Below are 14,280 nucleotides of genomic sequence, written 5' to 3'. Positions count from 1 at the left end.
CTCCCTGGCTCAGCACCTTTCGTTTCATGGTCTTCAATACTCTTTGTGTCTCCGATTCACAAATTTTTACTGAAGCCTACACCTCTGCTCTGCATTCCAGATTCCTCTATGTGCAAGTACCAACCCCGCGTGTCTATTTGACCATCTCATAGGCGTCTCATCCTTAACATGTCCAAAGCCCCCTCCACCATCCAAAACACCTCCACCATGTCCAGCCTTTTGCACTTGAATAAATGACACTAACATCCATCCAGTGGTTCAAGGCGGAAATCTGACAGTCATCTTTGATTATTCTTTCTCCCTTCACCCTCACATGTAATTCAACAGCTCTCCTGTCACTTTTACCTCCAAATTACATCTCCTGTCTGCCCACTCCCCATGCACACCAGCAGCAAACCACCATTGTCTCTCGCCAGTTTTATTATAAAAGTCTCCTATCACCTTTCTGTTCAAAGTATGGTCCCAACCAGCTATTTATGTGTCATTGGGAGCTTGCTAGAAATTCAGAATCGTCACTCCACACCATTAAGAAAAGAACCGAAAATAAGGGCGCCTGGGTGGCCCAGTCACCTGAGCGTCCAACTCTTGATTTTGCTCACGGCATAATGCCAGGGTCAAGGGATTGAGTCCTGTGTTGGGCTCTGCTCTGAGCATGGAGTCTGCTTAAGATTCTCTCTCTCTCTCTCTCTCTCTCTCTCTCCTTCTGCCCCTCTCCCCTGCTTGCTCTCTCTCTCTCTCTCTCAACAACACCAATAAAAAGAATCTAAAATGTAACAAGATTGTTCACGTGGGAAGCCCTGAGCTAACAGTGCTAATTTCCATTCCCCGCCCCAGTCACCAATTCTTTTTCATCCAATAAAGCGATCTTTAAAAAGGAAGTTAAATTTAAAAAAAAAAAATTATTTTTGATGTTTATTTATTTTTGAGAGAGAGAGCAAGCCAGAGTGCAAGCTGGGGAGGGGCAGAGAGAGAGGGAGACACAGAATCGGAAGCAGGTTCCAGGCTCTGAGCCGTCAGCACGGAGCCCGATGTGGGGCTGGAACCCACGAGCTGTGAGATCATGACCTGAGCCCAAGTCGGACGCTTAACCGACGGAGCCACCCAGGCGCCCCCAAAAAGAGAGTTAAATTACTTCACCTCCCTATTCTTAAAAATCTTTCGTTGTCATTTTGTAACCTTAAAATGGTTTCCAGATTTTTTGCTATGGCCAATAAGATCCTGGATGGCACGGGTTCTGCTGCTTCTCCAACCTCATCCTGTGTTCTTACCTTCATCCTCCACTGCCGTCACTCAGGTAGCTAAGGGACACCTCATACATGACATGTGCAAACCAGAATGTTCCACTCCCTCCAAATGAACTTTTCTCCATCTCAGTAAATGGCACCACCGCTGGCCCATTGCTCACGCCAACGTTTCCTCGTCCTCTATATTAAACCCACGGCAAGTTCTGCTGGCTCTGCCTTTGAAATACGTCATGACTCCAGGCATTTCTTCCCAACTCCACTGCTTCCGCCTTGCTCTAAGTCCCCAGGGCCTTCCACTGAGACCCTGAGATCAGCTCCTAACTCATCTCCCTCCCACTTGTGTCTTTCGACTGTCTCTTCCCCACAGAGTTCCTGGAGTTCTCTGATTAGCTTGATCAAGTCACTGCCCTGCTTAAAACCCTCCCGTGGTTCCCCATCACACCCAAACAAAAACCAAACCCCCGGGCTACAAGTTGCCAGGGCTAAGATGTGGTCTCACCCTGCAACCTTGATCTCACCTATTCCCTCACACACCAGGCTCTGGTCCCATGGCCTTCTCGCTGCTGCTCACACTTGACAAGTTCATTCCCACCAAGGTCTTGGCACTTGCCATGCCTTCTGTGGGCTCTTTCCCCTGTAGCTGTATGTGGCTCACTACTGCCTTTAGATGTCTGCTTCGAGGCATCTCCCCAAAGAGGCCTTTCCTTCCTCTCTATTTTAAATAAGACCACCCTCATCACTATCTCCTGACTTGGCTGTGCTTGTTTTCTTCAGACCTACTTTGTCCTCTTTATTCGCTTGTCGTCTGTCTCACTCCTTGGATGAACGCTGCCTGAGGGCAGGTACGACGACACTCCCAGCCCAGAGGTAGGGCTACCAGAGTTGGGGACTTAAAAAAAAAAAAAAAAATAGGAAGGCTCAGTTAGATTTGAATTTCATACAATCAGTGAATAACTGTTTAGTGTAAATATGTCCCGTGCAATATGTTTTCAGTTTTTGGCCAACACGGTGTTTCGAAACATTACTTTGGTTGTCAACACCCCAGAGGCGATTGTAACTATGAGGATAGCTTTAACATGTAACTATTATGCTTTACAATTGTTCGTTGTTTAGCTGAAATTCAAACTGATTTTATCCACAATCCTAACATAGAATGTTGTCTGGAATCTCATACGTCTTCAAAATGTGTTTGTGAAACACATGGATAGAAAAACAAATGAGTAATTGAAACCTCACGCTTGTAAAATTGGTTGTGATGAGGGGCCAGGGCACACCTTTTAAACTCTGAGAAAAATGTCTCTGTAGAGATTTAGGACCAAGACGATGCCCTAATTAGTGTCCAGGATAGGGGAAATCCATTTCCTTTATATTTAAAATAACTTGTTTTTTTTTTTTTTTTAATTTTTTTAATGTTTATTTATTTTTGAGACAGAGAGAGACAGAGCATGAACGGGGGAGGGTCAGAGAGAGGGAGACACAGAATCGGAAACAGGCTCCAGGCTCCGAGCTGTCAGCACAGAGCCGGACGCAGGGCTCGAACTCACGGACCGCGAGATCATGACCTGAGCCGAAGTCGGCCGCCCAACCGACTGAGCCACCCAGGCACCCCTAAAATAACTTGTTTTTAATGTTACTTTTGAGAGACAGAGAGAGACGGAGCATGAGCAGGGGAGGGGCAGAGAGAGGGGGAGACACAGAATCCGAAGCAGGCTCCGAGCTGTCAGCACAGAGCCCGATGCGGGGCTTGAACTCATGAGCCATGAGACCATGACTTGAGCCTCAGTTGGACACTTAACCAACTGAGCCACCCAGGGGCGCGCCCGCCCCCCATTTTTTTTATATTTAAGCTTCTCTTTTCTCAGCAATGTATTGGTTAAATAAGATCTGATACTCTGATTTGAGATGGCAAGCATTGTTGATATTTAGAAAGAAAGTTCAGGGGTGCCTGGGTGGCTCAGTCGGTTAAACGTCCAATTTCAGCCCAGGTCCTGATCTCCCAGGTCCTGGGTTCGAGCCCCACGTCAACCTCTGTGCTGACAGCTCTGAGCCTAGAGCCTGCCTGGGATTCTGTATCTCTGTCTATCTCTGCCCCTTCCCTGCTCACGTTGTCTCTCTCTCTCTCTCTCTCTCTCTCTCTCTCTCTCAAAAATAAATAAAACACTTAAAAAATGTTTAAAGTAAGTTAAAAAAAAAAAACCACAAGTAACACCATGCATTTGGAGTAATGATAGAGCACTTTCACATTTCTTTCATTATTTGAGCCTCTGACTGCTATAAGAGGGTGCCAGAACAGGGCTGGTTTGCCTCCTTTTTACATCTGGAGAAACTGAGATTTCAAAAGATGAAAACATTCATTAAGATTATGCTACTTGGAACTGATAAAGCAGTGCTCTGAACCTAGATTTTGTAACTCTGAGGAAAAAAATGCTTTCCAGCGTATCACATTTCCTCCATAAATACGAACCACAGTACGTTCACCAAACAAGAGAGCCTTAGCAGAGCTATAGGGGAATCGCATGGGTAAACAGAGGTACAGTCCACACACTTGGTAACTACCCTTTCTCACTATGGACATCTGCCAACCCTTGGTCGTTGGCTAGGAGAGATCTGCAGTAAAGAGGGTCATCTCTTTAAATACTATGTGTTATTTGTCTTCTCAATAGAACAGACTATCATTTTAATGTTCAATCAGCTTCAAATACATTTATTTCAAGCAGTTGGCTCTACAATGGCCCAAGAAACTAAAGGCAGAGTCTAAATTTGGGCTTCAAAATCTGTTTCCAAGTATTAATTTTGAGTGGAAACAATTTTGGTTGAATTGGGGGATTATAAATATCCCCCAAGAGTTTTTTGGCTCTTGGCCGCCTGTCTCTAAGTTTCACTCTGGTTTCAACCTAGGGGGTTGTTAGATTAGAAGTAGACAGCTTTGGCATGTGGTTACTCCAAACGCCTGTAACCTTCTTTAAAACATGATCTAGAAATGTTGATATTATAAATGACCATTTTTCCAAAATAAGGTTTGCAAGAGTTGAAAGTGGAGTCGGATGCCAGAAAGTCTTCGAAGGAGGATTTCCATTCAGCGAGATCTGGTTACCTATTTCATAACAAAGAATAAAGAAAGATCTTGGGGCTGCAATTCATACACTTTTGGATCTGAAACAATGGGCTCAGTGGGGACACTGGATTTATAACTCTTTGGAGACACTAACTTTACCCACCCGTGCAGGAGCCGTGGATAATTTTAGACAGACAGGCACTGAAAAAAAAAAAAAAAAAAAGATTCTTGAGATATTAAGGGGCACCAAAAGTCACTTACAGTGGGGTGGTGTTTCATTTGGAATAAATAACACAAGAAAAGCCGTGTCTACAAAAGCCAGTGGTAATATTATACCAAAAGGAGGATTATTTCAGGAAAAATCAAAGTATAGTTTTAAGTCAGTTATGACCCTCTAAGCCCAGGGTTCAAACCCAAGCCCATCATCATAAAAACATTATCATTGAAAACCACAATTGTTGCACTTTTGTTTCGAGTATACCAGGGCTTTGGCAACTGGCATGTGCACATAAATTCAACCAGTGTCTATAAGGGAATGACCCCATTAATGTTGTGAGTAGCCCACAATTTCAGACTTATCGTGACCGTGTGTTACAGTGTTTTCTTCCTAAGGCTGCGAGAGCCTCCCCACTGGATAAAGTGAGGGCTGTGTGACCTATAAGGAAAAGTCATTCCTGAAGTCGGCTGCTCAGGACAGAGAAAGAGAGACAGGTCGTTCCTGAGGTTTCCATTCTGGTAACGGAGGGTGGAAGGGATGGGATTTTTAGAGAAAAAGCCAGAACTGGTAGGGGCAGAGATTAAAACCCAGGAAGCCGAAGGCATCATGCGGTCCAAACAGAGAGTGATACTGGATACAGGAGAGAAAGCCAAAGGATCAGAAATTGGCAGAAAGATCATGAAATTGAGTGTAAGTACAAGGGCATAATCAGTATAAATTGTTGATTCTGCAGCAGCTTTCTGCATGCAGAGCTGAAATGGAGTTCCTGAGATCAGTTTCCCGGGGTAACAGACCCTGGGAAGGCAATTTGCGCGCAGAGGCTTCTGGGGGTGTTACAGGAAGCGGAGTCGGGTGGAGGGAGAGGTTAGACTGAAATGCAGTCTCAGCAGAGACCTCAGTCATCCCAGGAGGAGCCCTGGTGCTCCCCACCCTTCGAAGCTGCCCTCTCTTGAGGCAAGGAGACCGGGCGGGCGTTTATGATGCCTGCTGGCTGACCAATCCCTGGGCGAGGCTGCCCCCAGGTGGGGCTGTGACCTCGGATGCTGCCAATGCTCCCAGCGGCTGGGGGAAATGAACACTTCCATCCTAAATGGGCCTCCGGGTGGCCCTCTGCAACATCGGGGCTACATGCTGCTGTGTCCAATGCGATTGAGCATTAGTGACCTACATGTTTGGATTATGAGTCTGGTTCCAGGGCACAGGGCGAGGTCGACATCCTCAGCTGAGACAGGAAATTCCACCAAGAAACAGAACCTTCTGTGTAGCTTTGGGGGCAAGCATACGCCCTCCTGCTATCTTTTGGTATCCCTTAACCATTTTTCTTCTAAAGAAACCTAGCTGAGCTGCCTCAACTAAGTATCACTGGGCTAAAGCCAATTATGAATACTTTACTCCAGTTAAAAACTATTGATTATCATCCAAAGCACAAGAGGATAAGCTGCAAACCTTGTATCTTTATTTCACACATAAAGTATGGGAAGTTACCAGTTGGCAACAGACCCTCAAAGGACCTATGTAACAAAATTCACACTTATTTATGGAAATGCTAATTAGTTGCCCATTCCCATGGTAACAGAGGCCTTAACTAGATAGATTCCTTTATTGAAAGCAAATATATATATATATATACATATATAAATAGAAACAACATAAAGTATGGAAAGTAACCAGTACTCCTTTTAAGATTGCAGGCCTCACTCTTGACTGATCTCTCTCACTCCGTTTTAATTTCTTTTTTTTTTAACCCAGCATTTGTTGCCATCACCATTATTATATTGTTTGCTCATCTACTATTTTGTTCCCCTAAAACTGTAAGCTTCGTGAAGGTAAAGATTTGCCTCTATCTGTTCACCCAAGTGCCAAGAACACTGCTTGGACCCACAGCCGGCGCTCAGTTAATATTTACTGGATACAAATTGAACTTTTTGCAACTGCTCCGGAATGTCCTTGTTCCGTCTTCCACCACATGTGTTTGTTCTCCACACAGTTTCTTTGGCTCTGAAAGAATCTGTACGTTCATTTTCTCCCGCTCACCTTCATGTCCCAGGGGCCTAGGAATCCCTGTCCCGATTCCTACAACACATTCAGACAGACTGGCACAACTCTGGCGAGCCTAGAGCACCCTCAAAATCCTGTTCTCTCACTGCCATTGTCTTCCGACCCTAAGTTGTAAGTGCACCCTCCACCACGTTAGGGTCTGAAAGGGAGGCATGGTCTCCTCCTGGGCCGGCAGAGAGATTGATGTTTTCCATATGTGCTGTCCCTCAGACTTCTTCCTTCCCCTGTTATGACTACACCTTTAATGTTCCCATTTTTAATGGGTCTAAGCTTCCAGAGCTCCCTGCTCTAGCTTGGGAAATCTTACTGAGTGGAAAATGCTCCTTGGCTACATCAAGAGAAGGGATGCAAAAATCTGCCCAGATAGCCCCGGGGCAACAGGCATTCTTTCTTCATCAAATGTCTCCACTTGAGAGTCCACACTTGAGGGCAAAACAAGTCAATGGCTCTCCAAACCAACTGGTCAACCATGAAAAGAGAAGACCTATCAGCCACGACAAGCCGTGTTCCAGCCTTGCCTCTTGTTTACTGTAGGAACTCTGCCCTGTGGGAATGAGGGCTGGCAGCTAGCTTTCACTTCTCAACAGTCTACATGGAAAGACCATTCAAACACTCGGGGTAATAGTAGTTGTTATGAAATCGTTGTTTATTAAACAATGAATGACTCCCTTCCTTCCTTCCTTCCTTCCTTCCTCGCTCCCTCCCTTCTCTCCTCTTCCTTGCCTTGCCTTGCCATGCCCTGCCTTGCCTTTCCTCCATTCCATCCTTCCTTCCCCTTCCTCACCCATATCTCCAAGGGAACAAATACCCTTTTACAATTGGAACGAATGATGGCTTGTGGAGGTAAAGGCTGACAGGCCTGTCTGTTGTACCTTGTGTTCATATGTGTGTGTGAGTACACACTCAGCTGTTTGGAAGGGGGGAAAATGCTGCTTTTCATAGAGTTTCTGTCCTTTCTTGACTTGGCAGGTCAATCTAATCAGAAGGGGAAGAGAATCCTGGCATTGTGGGGAAAATAATACCTCAGCAAATACCTTCAGCAAAACTGGCTTACAGGTGTTTAAAGGCAAGGAGAACAATTTGAGAACTTGCAAAACACTGGGGTTTACAATTCCACCACAAAAGATAAACATTTGTTTAAGTCAACCTGTATGCCTAGTGTGGAGGTACGCATGTGGGAAATGTTGACAATGCAGACAAGGCCAAGAGGTGTGAAATTTAAGCACATTATCACTCACTGTCAGATGCTAATGACTCTCGTCAAGGTGGAAGAGATTAGTTTAAATGCAAAAATGATTATCCTTGGCAATAGAAGCGCCAGTGAGATCTTCCGCCAATTATTTGGGCTCTTGTTTTTCCTGACAATACTAGTCATTAGTTTTTGGCTCTGATGTGCATGTTAGAATGGAGATTCAAGTGCCCCTCTAGATGACTGCTGCTCAAGCCGCATTCCCATCCAGAACATACCTGTTTCCCAATACACACGCACACAAACATCGTGTACGTTTCCTGCCCCTATGGAAATGTACAAGTCCAAACACCTACCAAGAGGTAGAACAGGAGTAACTCATTTATGAAAGATGTCCCAGAAATCTCTTAAATGTAAAATAATGTCATATTTGACCAACCGAAGGAAATCCAGATGGGGAGGGGGACATGAATGCCATCGATTAAAGTCTGCTTTTTTCTTAAAAAAAAGAAAAAAAAAAGACAAAGAAGGTTAAACTAATTTACTCTTGGTATTTATCATCTATGGAGTTGTTCACATAATGAGTACAATAAAATTGAATGTACTGTCATCTTTATTGGGATGAAGGTTACATTCATAAGCTCCGCTTGTTTTAATAGGTTTATTGTACAGTTGTAGACGTGTGCTATTGCACTAGGATGGATATGCTTTGAATATTTTTATAATTGTGGATAGTATAAAAGTCATTTTCTGTTAGATTGCACAAATCCATTACATTAGGAGAAGGATACATTATTGTAACAGGATTAATGTGCAACATATAAACATAATCAGTAATATTCTGTTTGATAAATTATCTCATTTTAATCGGAATGTGAAGAGATTTCGGGATAGTTCCTTCTTTGATTTGCATAATTGTATTACAGACAGGCAAATTGCATTATATTCTGCATTAACAATAGATGGCTTGTATAACTATTGTATTTTTGAAGGCACTGCTCTTAGATTCATCCTGCAATTTGTCATTTTCTGACATTGCTGGGGAGCGTAGTTGGGAGAGAATAGAGCCTAAAAAAGATTACTTGATTTTCGCTGAGTCCGGTAATATCTTGGCATCCGACTGCAGCGTGGTTATGCTATTGTTTGTTTTAACAAATTGCAACCCAGTGGCAAAGAACTTCTTTTAAAAATCTTCTAATTCGAGGACAATTCAGCCCTTGTAGATCTTCACGGCAAAGCGTCAGCCTTCCTAACAAACGCCACGTATCGAAAATGTGAATTAAAATTAAATTAGAACCATACGATTGATTTTATGTTTTTACTATGGCACATGCTCTCCCCGACAAAACTTCCCTTCCCTCTCCCGGGCCCAGACAAAAGCTAACAAGTTGCCCGACGCTCTGAATATTCTTCAGGGACGTTCGCTCGGTGTTTATAGTCACTCAGTGGTGATTATCACAGCTCCTGTCCTAACGCTGAGCTAACGACAGCTGTCAGCAGCCCTTACAAAGCGCAGTGCAGGACCATGCGGCATTTCACTGCTTCTGACTTCCTTGGCTTTGGGGCCTGAAGGAGACGCCCCTTTCTGATTAGGCCAGGCCCTGCCCCCTTGGCCTCCCCCAATGCCTTGGTGGAAGGAAGTCCTGGTGCAGCAGAGAAGCAATCCCCGGGGCTGCTCTGCACCCAGCCCGGGGCCCCTCAGCAGTAACAGCACGCCCGTGTTGCATACATGAATGAATAAACGGATGAGCGAATGGAGACGAGTCCCATCAAAATGACCGGTGTTTCTAGATGAAAAGATTGAAAAAGAAGAGCTTTCACCTTTAAAGCAAATTGTATGTCCTACCACTTTCTCCACTGAATTGAAAACGGAAGCCCTCTCACAACCCCTTAATAAGTCCCATTTGCTTTACCTGTGCTTAGCACCTGGAAGGTTCCAAAGCACCTTGACCTTGATTTCATCTGAATCTCACGATGGCCCTTTGACACAGGTAGAATGAAGCAATCCCTCCCCCATGACCCTACTGCCCTCCCTCCATTTACAAAACAAGGGTTGCCTGGGAAAAGGCTGAGTGCAAGATTACAAAACTGCTTCCTTATTGCCCTCACCACCCCTCCCGCCCCACTGGAGGCTGTGCTCTACCCCGCCCCCCCACCTCACCTTCCCCCAACCTTGGGCCTCCAGTCTGCTGACTGGCCTCTACCCCTCCGACCCCTCCCTCCTTCCCCTCTCCCCTGTATTCTGCACTTTTACAGGGGATCCCACTTAGCCCCTTAAAGCCGGCTCTTTATTTGCATATGTATTTTAATTGTAAGCCTTTTGCTCCCCTATAACAAGGGTGAGCTCAAAAGACAGGTACCCGCTGTTTCAGGAACCACCGCTCCCCTCCAGCTTTCAGACTCTGAGGCCCAGAATGTTCCTGAGTCAGACTCCTCCTTCCTCCATGGTGGGTTCTATCCCAAGACCCTGTGGTCTCCCGGGAAATCCAGCTTCTGGATGTATTCTCACCCCTCCCCTCCAATACGCATGAACTATCCTCATTATTTCCAGGGAGCTTCTAGCCCCCATGCAATTAATTCAGCAGAGAAAATAATGCTGGAGGAAGGAGATGCGTCACTCCACAAGTCCAGTGTTGTATGCTTGCTTCGACTCTGGCCTCCCTCAAGCCTCATGGTCAAATGTTCCTAACTTCTACTGAAGTTCTGCCAGTGAGCTCTTCAATGGAATCATTCCACAAAGCCTGCAAATCTGGCTCTCTGTTGCGGGGAAGGCCCAGGTGTCTGCAGGGAGTCAGGTCAGAGACTTGCAAGTCAGAGACTTGCAAGGGAAACCAGGAGGCATACTCTAGAGGAACCAGCGCCCAGGGGGTGTAGGGCACGGGCACACCCGGAAGGAGAGGAGAGAGAGATGATGCCCATCTCCCCAGCAGTCGTCTGGGAAGAGGAGCTGGAGGCAGAAAGTGGAAAGATGTTCTCATGAGCAGCAAGGCCACGGGAGGGCAGGACGGGGCCAAGAGATGGGCACGTAAGAGCCTCCCCCGCATAGACCATGGGAGCCGTAGAATCATAGAAAATTCGTGTTCTCTTCCTGTTCTCTCACTAGAGAGGTTTCCAGTGTGCCTGGGCCCACACACCAGTCCCCGCTGTTTCCTTTGCTTTGCCTCTTGCCTCCCCATTTACTCATCCATTAAGGACCAACTCAGGGGATTCCCTGCTGCGTGACCCCTTCCCTCATCTGTCACCGGAAGTGGCCACCCCTGCTCCTTCCTTGCCAGCCTCTCTTGTGGCATTTGTCACCCTGCACTCACTCTGCAGCTGCATGTCACCGGCCACCCCTTCCAGGCCAGTAGGTGAGACTGCGCCACTCTATACCTCCGGTGCCTGCCACGGAGCCTGGTACGCAGCCGGTCCTGGCAAACGCGAGCCAGCGGGAGGCGTGAAGCACAGAGGGTGTTCTGCATCTCATGCCTGGGTGGGGAGAACTGCAAGAGCACACCGTGACACTCATTTGTGGCAGGCTAGATAATGGTCCCCAAGGACACCCAGGCCCTAGTCACTAGAGCCTGTGAATGTCACCTTACACGGTTGAGAGACTTTGCAGACCGGATTACCCAAGGATCTGGAGGGGGGACGATTTTGCTGATTTATCCAAGTACGCCCCGAATGCCACCACCAGTGTCTTTATCAGAAGGAGGCAGAGGGACATTTGGGACAGAAGAGGAAGGAGGTGTAATGACGGAAGCAGGGAGAGAAAAGGTGATGTGACACGAGCCAGGAGCCCAGGAATGAGAACAGCCTCCAGAAGCTAGAAGAACCAAGGAAATGACTGTCCCTTAGAGCCTCCCGAGGGGGTACGGCCCTGCTGATGCCTTGATTGGGCCTCACTGAGCCTCATTTTCAGACTTCTAGCCTCTAGTATTGTGGCAAGAGAATAAACGTGTGCTGTTTTAAGCCACCAAGCTTGTGGTGATTTGTCACAGCAGCAATGGGAAGCTAATACAGTTTGTTAAAATACTGGCCGCACTCATTCAGTTCCGGGCTTCCTCTCCACACAGGCTGTGCTCACTCCTACATCCCGCCTGAAAACCCCAACAGCTGCGTTCTGGCCTACACTTTGCACACACACACCTTGCGTCCAGCTCTGGGTCACCTCTGGTGCCTTTGCACGCAGCCATCTGCCCCTGCCAACGAGCAAGTTCTGAAAGGGCTGGTTTTCTGGAGCCCGTGCAGACGCTGTTGTGTCTCCTCCGTTGCCTGTGGACCTCAAGTGCAAGGCCAGCTGATAAGAAGCAGCCCAGTCCCCTGCACCACCAACAGGAAGGCAAACCTCAAAGTGGGTGGCTGAGGCCCTCTGGGTGACCTGGGAGTGTAGCTATGGGCCACAGACATTTCTACATGGAATGGGAGGTGGGGCCAATGGCCGATGAAAAAGGAAGAGGCCATTTTATTATGGGCCTAGCCCTAGACAGAATCCAGGTGGGAGAGGTTGTGTGGAGGCCTCCAGAAAGTCCGTAAGCTTCCAGATCTCTCACCTGCTCACCCCTCACTGGGCCTGAAAGGCCACCGTTTGTTCATTCGTGCATCAAGGACACACTGGGCACCTCCTAGGCTTTAGGCGTCATGCTCGGAATTAGAGATCCATAGAAAAATCCATTGAAGTCTACTGGAGGTCCACACTCTAGACAGGAAGATACTTGTGTGAGCACAACACGAATGCACACACATGTGTGCACACACAAGCACACAGGCAACAGGCTAAGTGCCTTAAGGGGTGAAAGTGTAAGTGACAATGGAGCACCAAGTAAGGGGAAGCTGATCTGACCACAGAGTGGAGGACATTTAAGTCAGATATTAAAGGGTGGACAGTGCTTTTGGGGTGAAGGAGATGCCCGTTCATTAAGGGGATGAGCACAAGCCAAGGCACAGGGGTGAAAGGGCATGTTGTGTAAGGGAAGGCCCCATAGTGCCATGTGACTCAGGGGTGAGGAGGCCTGAGAGCAGAGATGGGGCCACATGTTAAAAGTTCAAGTCCCAGAGGCACCTGGGAGGCTCAGTCAGTTGAGCGTCCGGCTTCAGCTCAGGTCATGATCTCACGACTCATGGATTCAAGCCCCGCATCGGGCTCTGTGCTGGCAGCTCAGAGCCTGGAGCCTGCTTTGGATTCTGTGTCTCCCTCTCTCTCTGCCCCTCCCCCACTTGTGCTCTGTCCCACTCTGTCTCTCAAAAATAAATAAATGTTAAAAAAAATTAAAAAAAAAATTTCAAGTCCCAGCTTTGCTATTTCCCAGTGGTATAGCTTTGGGCAAGTTTCTTCATCTCCTACGAGTCAGTCCCCTCATCTATTAAATAAACATTATGAGGGGCGCCTGGGTGGCTCAGTCGGTTGAGCATCCGACTTCATCTCGCGGTCCGTGAGTTCGAGCCCCGCATCAGGCTCTGTGCCGACAGCTCAGAGCCCGGAGCCTGCTTCGGATTCTGTGTCCCCCTCTCTCTCTGCCCCACCCCTGCTTGTGCTCTGTCTCTGTCTTTCAAAAATGAATAAACATAAAAAAAATTTTTTTAATAAATAAAAAATAAATAAACAAACATTATGGTATCATCTCCCTCGCCTGCTGTCGTGAGGCTGATGTGAGCTCATTCGTGTAAAGAGCTGAGCACAGTGCCTGGTGAGCAGAAGGTAGTCAGTGGCTCACTAAACGTTGGCTGTTATTCTCATGGTGGATCATGGATGCTGTCATGACAGAAATGACAGTGACTGATCTACAGCTGTATTTTATAACCAATACTCTACTGAATTCCTTCCAAAGGACATCTTATTTAACCTTCATGATGACTTTAGAAGTATTGGTATTAGTTTTCCTACTTCCATAGGTGAGGGAGTTCAGATGAAGATCAGGGGACTGGTCCAAGGTCACACAGATATTGCATGGCACACTGGAAATGATGTCTCTGGTTCACATGTTACGTGCTCACTCATCGCCGCTATGATCCACGGAACTTTGTCCTATATGCAGGGGCCCACAGGCTTTCTATCCAGGAAAGCAGAGTGTCACAATTGGTTTAAAAAACAAACAAACAAACAAACAACTATATATATATATATATATATATAACCAGATAACAATCTATAAACCAAAGAAACAAAGTGCTATTCATTTGTTTTTAAATATGGAACCCTCCACAAATTTGTACGTCATCCCTGCACAGGGGCCATGCTAATCTTTTCTGTGGCGTTCCAGCTTTAGCATACGTGTTGCCGAAGCAAGCACAGAATGCTATTGATTTTTAAATGAAGATACCCAGTGCTGGCGAAGGTATGGTACGATAGGCAGCTTCGTAAACGGCTTGTGGATAAGTGAGTCCATATGCCCCTTCGGCAAAACAACTTTGTGTTATTCCAAAAGCCTTTAAAAGTCCAGCTGTTTGGGGCACCCGCGTGGCTCAGTCAGCTGAGCGTCCGACTCTTGGTTTGGGCTCAGGTCGCGATCCCAGGACTGTGAGATTGAGTCCCACATGT

General features: G+C 46.6%; 1 non-coding gene across 1 annotated transcript; it reads right to left on the bottom strand.

Annotated features, from left to right (window-relative positions):
- Positions 1–13,925: 13,925 nt before the first annotated feature.
- LOC125911971 (U6 spliceosomal RNA) lies at positions 13,926–14,032 on the bottom strand. The gene has a single exon (XR_007454549.1). It is a non-coding gene; the product is annotated as a U6 spliceosomal RNA (small nuclear RNA).
- Between the last annotated feature and the right edge of the window lie 248 nt (positions 14,033–14,280).

The sequence above is a fragment of the Panthera uncia genome (assembly GCF_023721935.1).
Source record: "Panthera uncia isolate 11264 chromosome C1 unlocalized genomic scaffold, Puncia_PCG_1.0 HiC_scaffold_3, whole genome shotgun sequence".
In the NCBI taxonomy this organism is placed as follows: domain Eukaryota; kingdom Metazoa; phylum Chordata; class Mammalia; order Carnivora; family Felidae; genus Panthera; species Panthera uncia.
This window is presented reverse-complemented; position numbering and strand designations above follow the sequence as displayed.